This window comes from Pan troglodytes, chromosome 3 (assembly GCF_028858775.2).
Source record: "Pan troglodytes isolate AG18354 chromosome 3, NHGRI_mPanTro3-v2.0_pri, whole genome shotgun sequence".
Classification (NCBI taxonomy): domain Eukaryota; kingdom Metazoa; phylum Chordata; class Mammalia; order Primates; family Hominidae; genus Pan; species Pan troglodytes.
This window is the reverse complement of record NC_072401.2, coordinates 50,241,418-50,255,113: the sequence shown is the minus strand read 5'-3', so window position 1 is coordinate 50,255,113 and position 13,696 is coordinate 50,241,418.

Here is a 13,696-nt window from a genome sequence, read left to right as displayed (position 1 = left end):
CATTAGCTTTCACAAAGTAATATCCAAAAATATATATACTAACAAACACACAGGAAAAGAAGGATGGGAGAAGAATCAGAATCTGACAGGTGAGTTTAAGAAGACTCCCTGGAAAATGAGAGGTTTGAAATGTCTCTTTAAGGAGGTAAATCTGAAAAACGATAGATAGATTTCAGAGCAAAGAGAGAGAAAGCATGTTAGGAAGAGAGATACCAAGACAAGGGTTAGTACATCTGGCATGTGAATTTCTAAGTCTGGAGACTAATGGGTATTTATTTTCAGGTACTGGTGCTAACTGGTGGAATGTAAGGGTAACAGAAATATACTATATGGTTTCTGTCTGTGTACCATAAGGAAGAGAAGCAGACAAGCAAAAAGGCATTTAACATACAAGGCCAGTGTGTGCCACACAATTGTAATAGAGCCTCTGAGGAGTTCTGCACTTTGAAACCAGGGAAGTGTTCATGAATGTGGGACAAATGAAGTTGACTTTGAGGAGCAAGTAAGATTTAGGTAAATGTGGGTGATTTCAAGGGAAAGTAATAGAGAGAGGAAAGACAGTAAGGCAAGGTTCATGAAACCATGGAGAGTCCAGCTAGATGGGGACAAAGTGCATAGATGGTAGAACTGGGAGAAATCTGGAAAATATAGGTGTGAGGCACAGTGGCTAGAAAGACACAGTTCTGACCCTTACGACAGACAAGTAGCCAGGAATCTCAATGCAGTATGGCAAGTTCTCTGATGAAGCAGGTGTTTTGGATGCACAGAGGAGGGAGTATCTGGCCAAGTCTTGGGGGCCACTGAAGGCTGTGTTCAGGAGGAAATCTGAGGGATGATATTAAAAGGTGAGTAGAAACTAGCCAGGCAAAAGGTGGAACATAATATTCAAGCAAGGGCAAAAACATGTGCAGAGATGAAAAAAGAGAGAGGCGTGTTGCATTGAAGCGTAGTATTTTAGTTAGTTTTGGGCTTTCAGTTTAAGGCTAAAAGTTTTGAGAGACGGTGCTGAGGAGGAAAGCAAGAACTAGTTCATGAGAGTGACTGCAATCCACTTTCAGTTATTTAGACTCAGAAAATGCTTAAAGATGTTTGTCAAGGATGAGTCTAAATCCGTTTCATTTAGTTTCACTCCCTGCCTCTGCCTTACTGCAAAGTGGATTGGAGAGGAAGAAGAAAACCAGGAGTCAGCCAGGAGACTATTATAGCATATTTGGGTGAGAGATGACAGTAGTTTGAAAGCAGGGAGGCACTATGGAAATGAGAGAAGCGAAATCAGTGAAGAGATGTTTAAATAGTAGATTGACACAATTTAGTTATTGATTGAATTTAGAGTTTGAAGAGAAATTTCCCTTGTTTTCTGGCTTGAGCAAAGTTTTCTCGGTTCAGTTTTGGATACACTGAACAGGCGGTAACTGTGAGCCACCCAAATGATTGGTTCAGGGGTAATTGGATGCACTGTCCTGGAGTGAGAAGAGAGACCACACTGGAGGTAAAGATTTAAGACTCTTTAGCACCTGGGTGATATTGTAAAAGGATTCAGGAAGAGTGTGGCTCAAGTACTTAAATAAACTTTTTCTTCACTTTCTAATTGGATTAGCTTTTTGAAGATGGATTGACTCAAGTGTTTGATATTATGGTCATTGCCATGCCATTGCTTGAAGCAGTTCCTTTCATTTTTTGTCTTCTAAGTTCTACCTATAGAAAAAAGTCTAAAATCTTCTACATGAAAATTTCAAAATGCCTATTGCAACTTCAATCCTTCCACTTAACTGTTTAATTTCTCTCTGAATGTTCCAGAGACCAGCTGATATTTCCATATTGAAGGACCTTGATCTTAGCTTTGTGAAATAACCAGGCTTACAATTGAGGAGGAGAAAAATTGTCAAAGACCTGCTCTCTGAAATAACCTTTTCAAATATTTTGTGTGATTTAAATTATTTTTATGTGTGCAAGAAGAGTTAGTTGACAATGCTTCAACATAGATTAGGATTCCACAAACAGCCATGTTGAAAACTTATATTCACTACAGAGTAGTGTCTGAACAAGAAAAGATGGGAGTAAGCATTCCAAAATAATAACATTAAGGCCTTTAAGATTATGAGGGACTTTTTTCTTCTTCACATTTTTTGTACTTTTATGACTTGTGAGTATGGTTTTACTATCATATTGCATTACATTCCTTGTACAAAATAATATTAGCATTGGTATTGTTTTTAGTGCTTTTAATTGTATTATCCAACATTCCTTTAGATGTCTGTATTACTCAAGAATTCATTTTAATTTTATTGTAAGCAAAATGTAGTTCAGGTACAGATGGTTTAAAGATGACTTAATAAGCAGTGAACAAATCTTTCAGCAATCTGGTTCTATATCCATCATGAGACTGTGGCATTAAACATGGCCTTTGTCATACAGATAAAGCTAAGAGAATTCATGGCTTTACAAGCTTCCAATTAGTGGCAGAAATGAGACTAAAGATATAGTCCTTTGTACAAAGGGCTGGAAAATCATTTAATATATTTTAATAAGTCAATTTAATTGACCATCCTATTTTCAGGTTCAGTATAGCTGGCAAGTCAATATTATCAACAGTAATCAAAACTGCCAGCAATGTGAAAGAAATCAGTCTGATAAATTGTATACAATTAAACTCTTATTTAAATGATTTTCTAAAATTATCAAAAATGATAGAAAAAGGATGGGAACATTTACTGAAAGTGTAAGACACGCTCTTCACTGGTAAGACTAAATATAAATTCTGAGAACTCTTCTCTTTGTTCCTTCCCAATTAAATGCCATCGTGTTTGCCCTTGATGAAGAATTAAAACTGGCTGGGCATGGTGGCTCACAAATGTAATCCCAGCAATCTCGGAGGCTGAAGTGGGCAGATCACCTAAGGTCAGAAGTTTGAGACAAGCCTGGCCCACACGGCAAAACCATATCTCTACTAAAGATACAAAAAGTAGCCAGGCATGGTGGTGCACTCCTGTAGTTTCAGCTGCTCGGGAGGCCGAGGCTTGAGAATCTGTTGAACCTGGAAGGCAAACGTTGCAGTGAGCCAAGATCATGCCACTGCACTCCAGCCTGGGAGACAGAGTGAGACTCTGTCTCAAAAAAAAAAAAAAAAAAAAAAAAGGAAAAGAGAAAAAGAAAAAGAATTAAAACTATGGGGCCCCTACTTTGTACTTCATGGCAGTTTAAGAAAATGATTGAGAGAAGAGAAAGAAATGTTCTATGGGCTAGCTAATAGTGTTTGAGAGAACAGTGATCAACAAAATCTATCTTATTTTTAAAAATAGTCAAAAACTTTTTACAAATTTTTTTATACATAAACCAAATTAAATATACCCTAAGAGTTACCTAATAACTGTTATAGGAGGGCAAATGAAAAATCAGATTGGAAAAGAGCATAAAAGCATTTAAGTAATTTTTTAGTAAAAATTATTTATGCTTCTGTTTATCCTCTAAAACAGTGGGAAGAAATGGTATAACTATAGTATGTGATACCTAAAACAATCTCATTTATTTCATTTCATTCTTACTAGCCTAATTTTTTGTTTTGTTTTAATCTCTAATGTAATGTAGTGTTAAATAACATAATTTCCTGTACATTAGTCATAGTCCTCCATTTTTCTACATCAAATGTTGGTGGTCAGATGCATAACCTACCCAACTCATTAATATCTTTGCCTTGGAACACTTCAGAGACAGATGTGTTGGCTGGTTTCCGTTTAACTTTAGTACTTCCTTATGGAGAAAGTTATTCATTTAAAAATGAGTTATAAATAGTCTATCATAATGAAAAACAAAAAAATCATTTTATCTCAATCACATCTCTAATTTTAAGTGAATGTATATATGGAAAAATAAATTTTTCATGTGGAAATGCATCTAATGTCCTTTTAATTTTATTCCATCTTTACAACTTTTGGCTTCTACAGTATATTTCTCCTGAAACATGCAATTCTTTGCATTGTAATTATTCATTTTATCATTGTCTAATAAGGTATAAATACTAGGTTAGAGTTTGAAAACCTATTGAGAAGGCTGAGTATAGAAACCTCTAATGGAAAAGGGAAACACGTAAGCCCTCTATTTACGATGTCCTTTCTGACAGGAGCATGAGATAGAACACTCTTGAATTGCTACTTCTTCTTGAGCAAGTGATTAATGTTGTTAGTAGAAAGACATGATCACAACATATAGCTCAGCAACTCAGTCTACTGTACCAGATTTATGAAGCCTAGGTCAATATAAGTTGTAGGAGACTCACAACCTTGTAATTCACTAGGGAACAATGATCAAAATGAAAACATGGCCTTGATGTTGTCTTTGCTCACTATTTTCATTGGCAGATGTATAATTGAGTAAAAAACTATCTTGGCATTTAATGAGCAGGTAAAGTATGAGAAATAGCCCTCCTTGAATGCTGTCTTTAATCTTCAGTGATGGCTCAGGCATTGGAAACAAAGGTGAGTTTTACAGGGGCAGAGTTGACTAGTTATTCCATTAGAGGACTCCTCAGCCAGTTCTCCTAGATGAGTTAAAGTATTTATTTTCACGTTTTTACATTTTGAGTAAGAAAAATTTGTAACATGTTAGAAAAACATTGTGCATATGAAAACAATGTCTTTCAAAAGTACATAATTCAACAATTCAACATAATACAGAAAGTTCTATGACTTTGAAGTTTATTTTAAAGTCAAATGGAAACAACCATCTACTCTATTATTCTCATATAAGTTATATCCACCTAGGTGATTTAAAGGACCTCCAGGCCATTAGGCTAAAATAACAAAATAACTCACAAGCATGGCATCAAGTGCTTATTATCACCCCGTTGTCATCTAAAGGTCTCGTTCCATTTATTACATCTATTTCTTACATTATCCTATTTTTAAAAAGCTTTTATGCTTTAGCAAAATTGTTCTCATCAATAAAAGCATTGTCTGAATTACATGAATGTTCTTTTAATGTGGTGTTCACTCTTTTTAGTTGCTCTATGAAATCAGCTCCAGAAGATTAGGCACTCATTAGGTTTTTTGGGAGGCACATACTAAATCCTGAATAAAAGAAATAATATTTAGTTTCAGCTGCAAGAATGGAATGGAAAGAAGAAGTAAGTTCAGAGTCTCAGATAAGACTTTCAAATGAAAAACAAACTGGAAATTTAGCAGATGATTGTGGCCATATCAACTTGGATTGATTTACAACATTTCATGTGATTTTTAATGTCCTCTGTTTACCATATTGACTTCTGAAAGTTAGTTTAATTTTCTTTTGTTTTTGTTTGTTTGTTTGGTTTTGGGTTTTCTGTTTGCTTATTTTTTGAGACAGAGTCTTTCTCTGTTGTCCAGGCTGGAGTGCAGTGGCGCAATCTTGGCTCACTGTAACCTCCACCTCCCAGGTTCAAGCCATTCTCCTGCCACAGCCTCCTGAATAGCTGGGATTACGGGGGCCTGCCGCCACAGCTGGCTAATTTTTGTATTTTTAGTAGATACAGGATTTCACCATGTTGGCCAGGCTGGTTGGGAACTCCTGACCTCAAGTGATCCACTCACCTCGGCCTCCCAAAGTGCTGGGATTACAGGCATGAGCCACCACACCCAGCCTGAAAGTTGGTTTAATTTTCTAATAACTATGTTTGTACAACCTAAAAGTAAAGTAAACAATGAAAAATAATTATATGCATTGTCTTATCTGTTAGATGAAAAAGCTAGATATTTGGAAACGAATGACTGGATGAATTTATTTTTCACTTGCCAACTGAAATGAGCAGCAAGTGTATGTAAATATACTATAATTTGAGTAGCACCAAAAGGATCCCTGTTTAACTGTATTTCCAGCACAAGTATTTCTCAAATTCAAACTGTGAATAACGTTTTCAGAGAAAGTGTCAAAGATTCTGATTAAAGTAAGAAAGTAATTCATTAAGCTACTAACATCTCATTACAAATTAGCATATGAGATTAGCTAAATAGTAATCTGATTGTAATGATATTAGCTAACACACAGAGTATATACTTTATGTCAGTCATGTGCCTAAGAGCTGTATGTATATAAATTTAAATGATCTTCCCAACACACCCCTGAGGTAGACACCCAGAGGGTAATCATTATTATTATCCCCAGTTTACAGATGAGGAAACTGAAAGATAGTATTAAGCAATTTGTCCAAAGTGGCACACTTAGGAAATAGTAGAACTGGGATTTAAATCCAGGAACATAAATCCAGAGTCTGTGCTCTTAATCACTATGGCACAAATAAAGCACCACAGTGTGGATGGTGGTACAAAGTAGAGGGGATTCCTCCCTTGCCACACACACAAACGTAAATAGTAAACATAGTGTCTCACTGATTTGCCTAGGGTCTGTGATATATACAGGTGGATGGAAAAATATGTTTATGCATATACAAATAGGTGTATATATAGACATATATATGTATACACACATATATATATACATATATACATCCACACACCCAGGTATATAAGTATATGTATATATACATATATGTACCCATACGTGTGTAATGAAATTTTATATAAATATATGTGAATATGACTGAGAAACTGGTGAAAATATGAGCTACAAGAATAAGTGTCCTAAAATTTAAGGCATAAAATTCCATATCAAGTTCATAGAACTCAAGTTCTAAGTATATCTTCCACAAAATTGCATTTAATTAGGTACAAACAGATATATAACATTTATAACTTTTTTCAAGTTTTGCCACTCTTTTCAGAAATTGTATTATCATTAATTATTATTCATTGAGTAAATGGATGACTATTTATTAAGGGACTGGATTAATTATTACTTATTGAGTACTCACAATGTGCCAGGGACGGCTGGCAGAGCATAAAGGGACACTGTTCTCACCCTCGAAGAATTCACCAGATAAAGAGAAAAGACAGATGCACTCAGCCTTAGCCTTTAAAGGTGGTTATTGGTGTTTTTGTTACACAGAGAGGATGCTTTTGTGTGCGCGTACATGTGTGTGTGTGGTCAGCCAAATAATATGTGACTTACTTGACTATTTCACTTGGTCGTCAATTCATAGGATTGGGTCTTAGAAAGTTGAAATTAAAGCCATGTATCAGGCCTCATTTTCCCCCACCACACAAAAAGAAATCGAAAGGTCCATGTCCCATGGCAGGGCATCAGGACATCTATCTGCTCTCTGCATCTTGTCCTGCCCCTCTGGGGGTCTTATTCTAGCATTGCATGCCTTCCCTCTCTACTAGCTTTTCTCCCCCTTCATCTACAAATATTAATAATTTAAGTCACCTTGTTTTGAAAGGAAGTAATAACAAAAGCATAATAAGTTCTTTTTATCCTACAAAGTCCCATTGCTGACCTTTTTAGCCAGCCTTCCATTTAACTTCTTAGCCTACTGCAATCCAGCTTCTATCAATCTAGCTTCAGCTCACTGAAACTGTTTCTGTTAGGTCCCTAGAGACCACTTTATTACTAAATCACATGAACATTTTTCAGCATTTACCCTACTTGACCTTCTGCAGGATTTCGCAAAGTTGATAAGTTCCTTTGAATTGTATTAATAAGTATTTCAAATAAATACAAATATACAAGTGCTTTAAAAGACACTCTTTACCTACTATTCAGGTAAAACAAATATTGACATTTTGCCATGTTTGCTTGAACTTTAGCTTATTTAAAAAAATAAGAAATACCTAAAAATTCCCCGTTATTTCCCCATTATTTTCCTCTCCAGATGTAGCTTATAACCTGACATCAATATTATTGATGCCTTTTTCAAAATATTCTGATCCTTTGGCTTGTGTGCATCATTCTCTCTTGGTTCTCCTCATCCATTTTGACATATAATTTTTAAAATATTTCGCTAATATCCTGTTAACATAGATACCTCTCCAGGTTCTGTTTTTGGTGGTCTTTGTCCACCCTCCAAATTTTCTTTGAGTGATTTCATTCATTCTTATGGTTTCAAGCAACATCTCTCCTGAGGTATAAAACTAAGCATATAACAGCCTACTGAAAATTGCCACTTATATATTTCACAGGCAAACCAGTGGGACCAGAACTAAGCACATTTTTTTTCATATGTTAGAGCAAAGTTTACTGCTGTAGTAGACAGGCTCACATTTCTCCTATATTAAGGTAGTAGTTCCAAAATATGTCCACAAATTCTTTGACACCCTCTCCTTCAAAAGGTGGAGCCTAATTCCCTCTCCTTGAGTGTAAGCTAGAGTTAGTGACTCCCCTCTAACAAATATGAAGTGGTGAAAGTGATGATGCATAACTTCCAAGCCTAGGGTTGTAAAAAGTGTTCTCTCTCTCTCTCTCTCACTTGCTTTGGGGAAAGAAACCTCCTATGTCATGAAGACACTCAAGGAACTCTATCGAGAAATTCATGTATCAAGAAACTGAGGCCTACTGCCAATAGCCATATGAGCGAATCATCTCAAAAGTGATTTTATAGCCCCTGTAAAGCCTTCACATGACTGCAACCTTATGAGATATCCTGAGCCAGTACCACCCAACTAAGTTACTTCCAAATATCTGACTCCATAGATGCTATGAGGTAATAAATGTTTATTGTATTAAGCCAATAACTTTTCAGGTAATTTGTTATTATATGGGGTAATTGTTACTATAAAAATAGAACACCAACAAGTAAGTTAGAAAAAAATTAGCTGCTCTAATAGATAAGCCTGCAATTTTTAGTCACTTAACACAATAGAAGTTGAAGTGTAACACTCTCTGTTTCCTACCAACAACTTCATACTATGGAAGTGGGAACATGAATTTTCTAGATGTTAGTTTTCTCAGACATACTTTCATTTTCCACATTAATGAATGGCATTCCCAGTCTTTTGCAAGCTAAATTTGTCAAAGTCAGAAATCTGTGAAATGTCTTGATTTTCTGACTCTCTTCGCCTTATACAGGTAATCAATCACCAACTATTGTTGATTCTAACTTTACAATATACATTTTTTCCAATCCATTTTACTTTCTTTCTCTGCTGCCATTTTAGGATAAGATGATTGCAATAATTGACTTTCCTACAAATTTTGCACCCTTCAACATATTCTCCATACTGCATGTTATAATTTTTCTTACCTTAATATCCAGTTATATCTCTTTCACATAAAAAAATAAACAAATACAAAACAATACAATCTTATTAGCCAATTATCTAATAAATATGTTCTATATACCTTAGATTGGGGGAAAATGTTAACGATGACATTGAGATCTTTGACTGACTTTCTAAGCTCATCTCATGACATTTTCCTTACTTCAAATTTCAGATTTCAGCCACTCTGTACCTCCATGATTTCCTCCTAAATGAACAATGCTCTCTTTTGCCTCATTAACATTACATATGCTTCTTTATCTAATCTTTCCTTTCATCTTTATTCTTTACTCATGAAGCCTCATTTCAAGTACCATCTTTCTCAAGAAGTCTTTTCTCAGCACCTACTTGGTATTTGTTCATTCTCCTGTAACATGCTGTGCACACCTCTCACTTTCTTTTCTTTACCATCAGACTCTTTGGGAATTTGAATCTCCACAATCTATGCCTGGGAACACTATAGGTTTCCCCCAAGTTATAGTTTATTTTTATTATACTTTAAGTTCTAGGGTACATGTGCAGAAGGTGCAGGTTTGTTACATGGATATACATGTGCCATGGTGGTTTGCTGCACCCATCAACCCGTCATCTACATTAGGTATTTCTCCTAATGCTCTCTCTCCCCTAGCCCCCCACCCCTCAACAGGCCCTGGTGTGTGATGTTCCGTTCCCTGTGTCCATGTGTTCTCATTGTTCAACTCCCACTTATGAATGAGACCATGCAGTGTTTGGTTATCTGTTCTTGTGAGAGTTTGCTGAGAATGATGGTTTCCAGCTTCATCCATGTCCCTGCAAAGGACATGAACTCATCCTTTTTTATGGCTGCATAGTATTCCATGGTGTATATGTGCCACATTTTCTTTATCCAGTCTATCACTGATGGGCATTTGGGTTGGTTCCAAGTCTTTGCAATTGTGAACAGTGCTACAATAAACATACGTGTGCATGTGTCTTTATAGTAGAATCATTTATAATCCTTTGGGTATATACCCAATAATGGGATTGCTGAGTCAAATGGTATTTCTAGTTCTAGATTCTTGAGGAATTGCCAAACTGTCTTCCACAATGGTTGAACTAACTTACACTCCCACTAACAGTGTAAAAGCGTTCCTATTTCTCCACATCCTCTCCAGCGTCTGTTGTTTCCTGACTTTTTAATGATCACCATTCTAACTGGTGTGAGATGGTATCTCATTGTGGTTTTGATTTGCATTTCTCTAATGACCAATGATGTTGAGCTTTTTTTCATGTTTGTTGACTGCATAAATCTCTTCTTTTGAGAAGTGTCTGTTCATATTCTTTGCCCACTTTTTGATGGTTTTTTTTTTTCTTGTAAATTTGTTTAAGTTCTTTGTAGATTCTGGATATTAGCCCTATGTCAGATGGATAGATTGCAAAAATTTTCTCCCATTCTGTAGGTTGCCTGTTCACTCTGATGATAGTTTCTTTTGCTGTGCAGAAGCTCTTTAGTTTAATTAGATCCCATTTGTCAATTTTGACTTTTGTTGCCACTGCTATTGGTGTTTAAGTCATGAAGTCTTTGCCCATGCCTATGTCTCAAATGGTATTTCCTATGTTTTCTTCAAGGGTTTTTATGGTTTCAGGTATTACATTTAAGTCTTTAATCCATCTTCAGTTAATTTTTCTATAAGGTGTATGGAAGGGATCCAGTTTCAGCTTTCTGCATATGGCTAGCCAGTTTTTCCAACACCATTTATTAAATAGGGAATCCTTTCCCCATTTCTTGTTTTTGTCAGGTTTTTCAAAGATCAGATAGTTGTAGATGTGTGGCATTATTTCTGAGGCCTCTGTTCTGTTCCTTTGGTCTATATATCTGTTTTGGTATTAGTACCATGCTGTTTTGGTTACTGTAGACTTGTAGTGTAGTTTGAAGTCACATAGTGTGATGCCTCCGGTTTTGTTCTTTTTACTCAGGATAGTCTTCGTTATGTGGGCTCTTTTTTGGTTCTATATGAAATTTAAAGTAGTTTTTTCCAATTCTTTGAAGGAAGTCAGTGGTAGCTTGATGGAAATAGCATTGAATCTATAAATTACCTTGGGCAGTATGGCCATTTTCATATTGATTTCATGTTGATTTTCATATTGATTTCATGTTGATTTTCATATTGATTCTTCCTATCTGTGAGCATGGAATGTTTTTCCATTTGTTTGTGTCCTCTCTTATTTCCTTGAGCAGTGGTTTGTAGTTCTCCTTGAAGAGGTCCTTCACATCCCTTGTAAGTTGGATTCCTAGGTATTTTATTTTCTTTGTAGCAATTGTGAATGGGAATTCACTCATGATTTTGCTGTCTGTCTGTTATTGGTGTATAGGAATGCTTGTGACCTTTGCACATTGATTTTGTATCCTGAGACTTTGCTGAAGTTGCTTATCAGCTTAAGGAGATTTGGGGCTGAGATGATGGGGTTTTCTAAATATACAATCATGTCATCTGCAAACAGAGACAATTTGACTTCCTCTTTTGCTAATTGAATATGCTTTATTTCTTTCTGTTGCCTGATTGCCCTGGCCAGAACCTCCAATACAATGCTGAATAGGAGTGGTGAGAGAGGGCCTCCCTGTCTTGTGCTGGTTTTCAAAGGGAATGCTTCCAATTTTTGCCCATTCAGTATGATATTGGCTGTGGGTTTGTCATAAATACAAGTTATAGTTTTAATGACTAAGTGTATGTATGAATGAAGTGAGTTTATGGACCTTTATACCTGCGCTGTCCAATAGAGTAGACACTAGTCACAGGACATGGCTATTTAAATTAAAATTAATTAAAATTAAATAAAATTGAAAATTTAGTTTATCAGCCCCTCTGGCTATATCTCAAGGGCTCAGTAGATATTAATAGAGGAATAGAATACACTGATTAAATTCAGCCTTCTAACTAGCTTACAAATGCAAAAAAAATCCCTGGGAAAGGAGTAGTTTCTTATATGATTAGCTAAATGTAACTTTGTATGAATGGGGAGGTTGGACCAGTCCAGTGTAATGCTTGATCTCATTTTATTTGATTAGGCAAATTATAGACCAATGGCATGAAATGTATTACTATACCAATGTAAACTCCAAAATGTGAATCTCATTATAGCTGTGGCCTTGAGGCCTTTTAATGTTGAATCAAACTAACAAGTTCAAGTAGTTCAAAAGAATGTTCACACATACACACACTCACACACATGCACACTCACACACAGGTGTTAATTAGCTCTTCTGCAAAGGAAAGCTTAACCCCTTGTGTTATAATTCAGGGAAAAAAAAAGAAACAGCAACATCAGTCAATTTGTGAAAATAATAAAAATAATCAAGCTACTTGAATGTTGCAGCAATTTCAAACATACTTAATTGTGTGATTTGGATGTAGATAGTAAGTGACCAGGTTGACAGAGAGCTAGACTCTAGACTACAAAAAACATCATATGTTCTGGCAAATATTTCACCACACTTTTGGTTGTACAACATTTGCGTTCCAATCATATAATTCAGAAATTTCATCTCCTTATAAATCTAGGTGGAAGTCACAGCCTATGTGTTTGCTTGTGGCAACAGCAGTGTCTGTATCAGACTGGTCTACTTATAAAATTTTTGGTTAGAGATCTGACTTCAAATATTTCCTACATATACGTTTGCTTCCTCAACCTGGTATTTTATTCCCTACCCTCTGATCTTTCCGGTGTATCTGTGCCTTTCATGTCCTTTCATTTGATTTTCTAGGCATAGTCACCCAGGTCAGAAAAGCAGGCTCAGGAAGTGCTGGCTTATGGGCTACTTATATATTTCATTTGTATCGAATGCCACAAAGAACTTGACTGACACACCTGCCATGGTAAAGTCTTTAAATTTCTTAACCTATGGACAAACTGGAGCCATTGAAGGGCTACAAGTCAGAAACAAAAATTTTTGAAATATAAAATGCTACAATCCCTTTGGGGGACAGTGTGGCAGTTGTTAAAAAGTTAAAATGTACCTATCATTGTCCCTTTCCTATTTACCCAAGCAAGATGCATATGTTCATAAACATATGCATATAAATATAAACATACAAAGGCTTGTATACAAATGTTCATATGTTTACAAACATAAACATACAAAGGCTTGTATATAAATGTTCATAGCAGCTCTATTCATAATTGCAAAAAACTGAAAACACAAATGTCCATCAACAGGTGAACAGATAAACAAATGGTGGCATATCCCTACAGTGGAATACTATTCAGTAATAAATAACATCAACTATTTATATATGCTGCAACTTGGATGAGTGAAAGAAGCCAGTCTCACAAGTTTCCATACTATTAATATATAATTCCATTTATTTTTCATTCTCACAATGGTAAAGCTATAATAATGTAGAGCCTGTCAGCTTTGGAGAGGGGTTTGTGACTAAAAGGGGATGATTTGAGAAGGTCTTTTGGGGGGGTGGGACTATTCTGTATTCTGATTGTAGTAGTGTTTATACAAATCTATAAATATATTATGGTTCACAGAACTTCACACATGCACACATACATGCTCACCAAAAATGTCAAAATTACTGTATAATATATTTTAAAACAATATTTTAAAG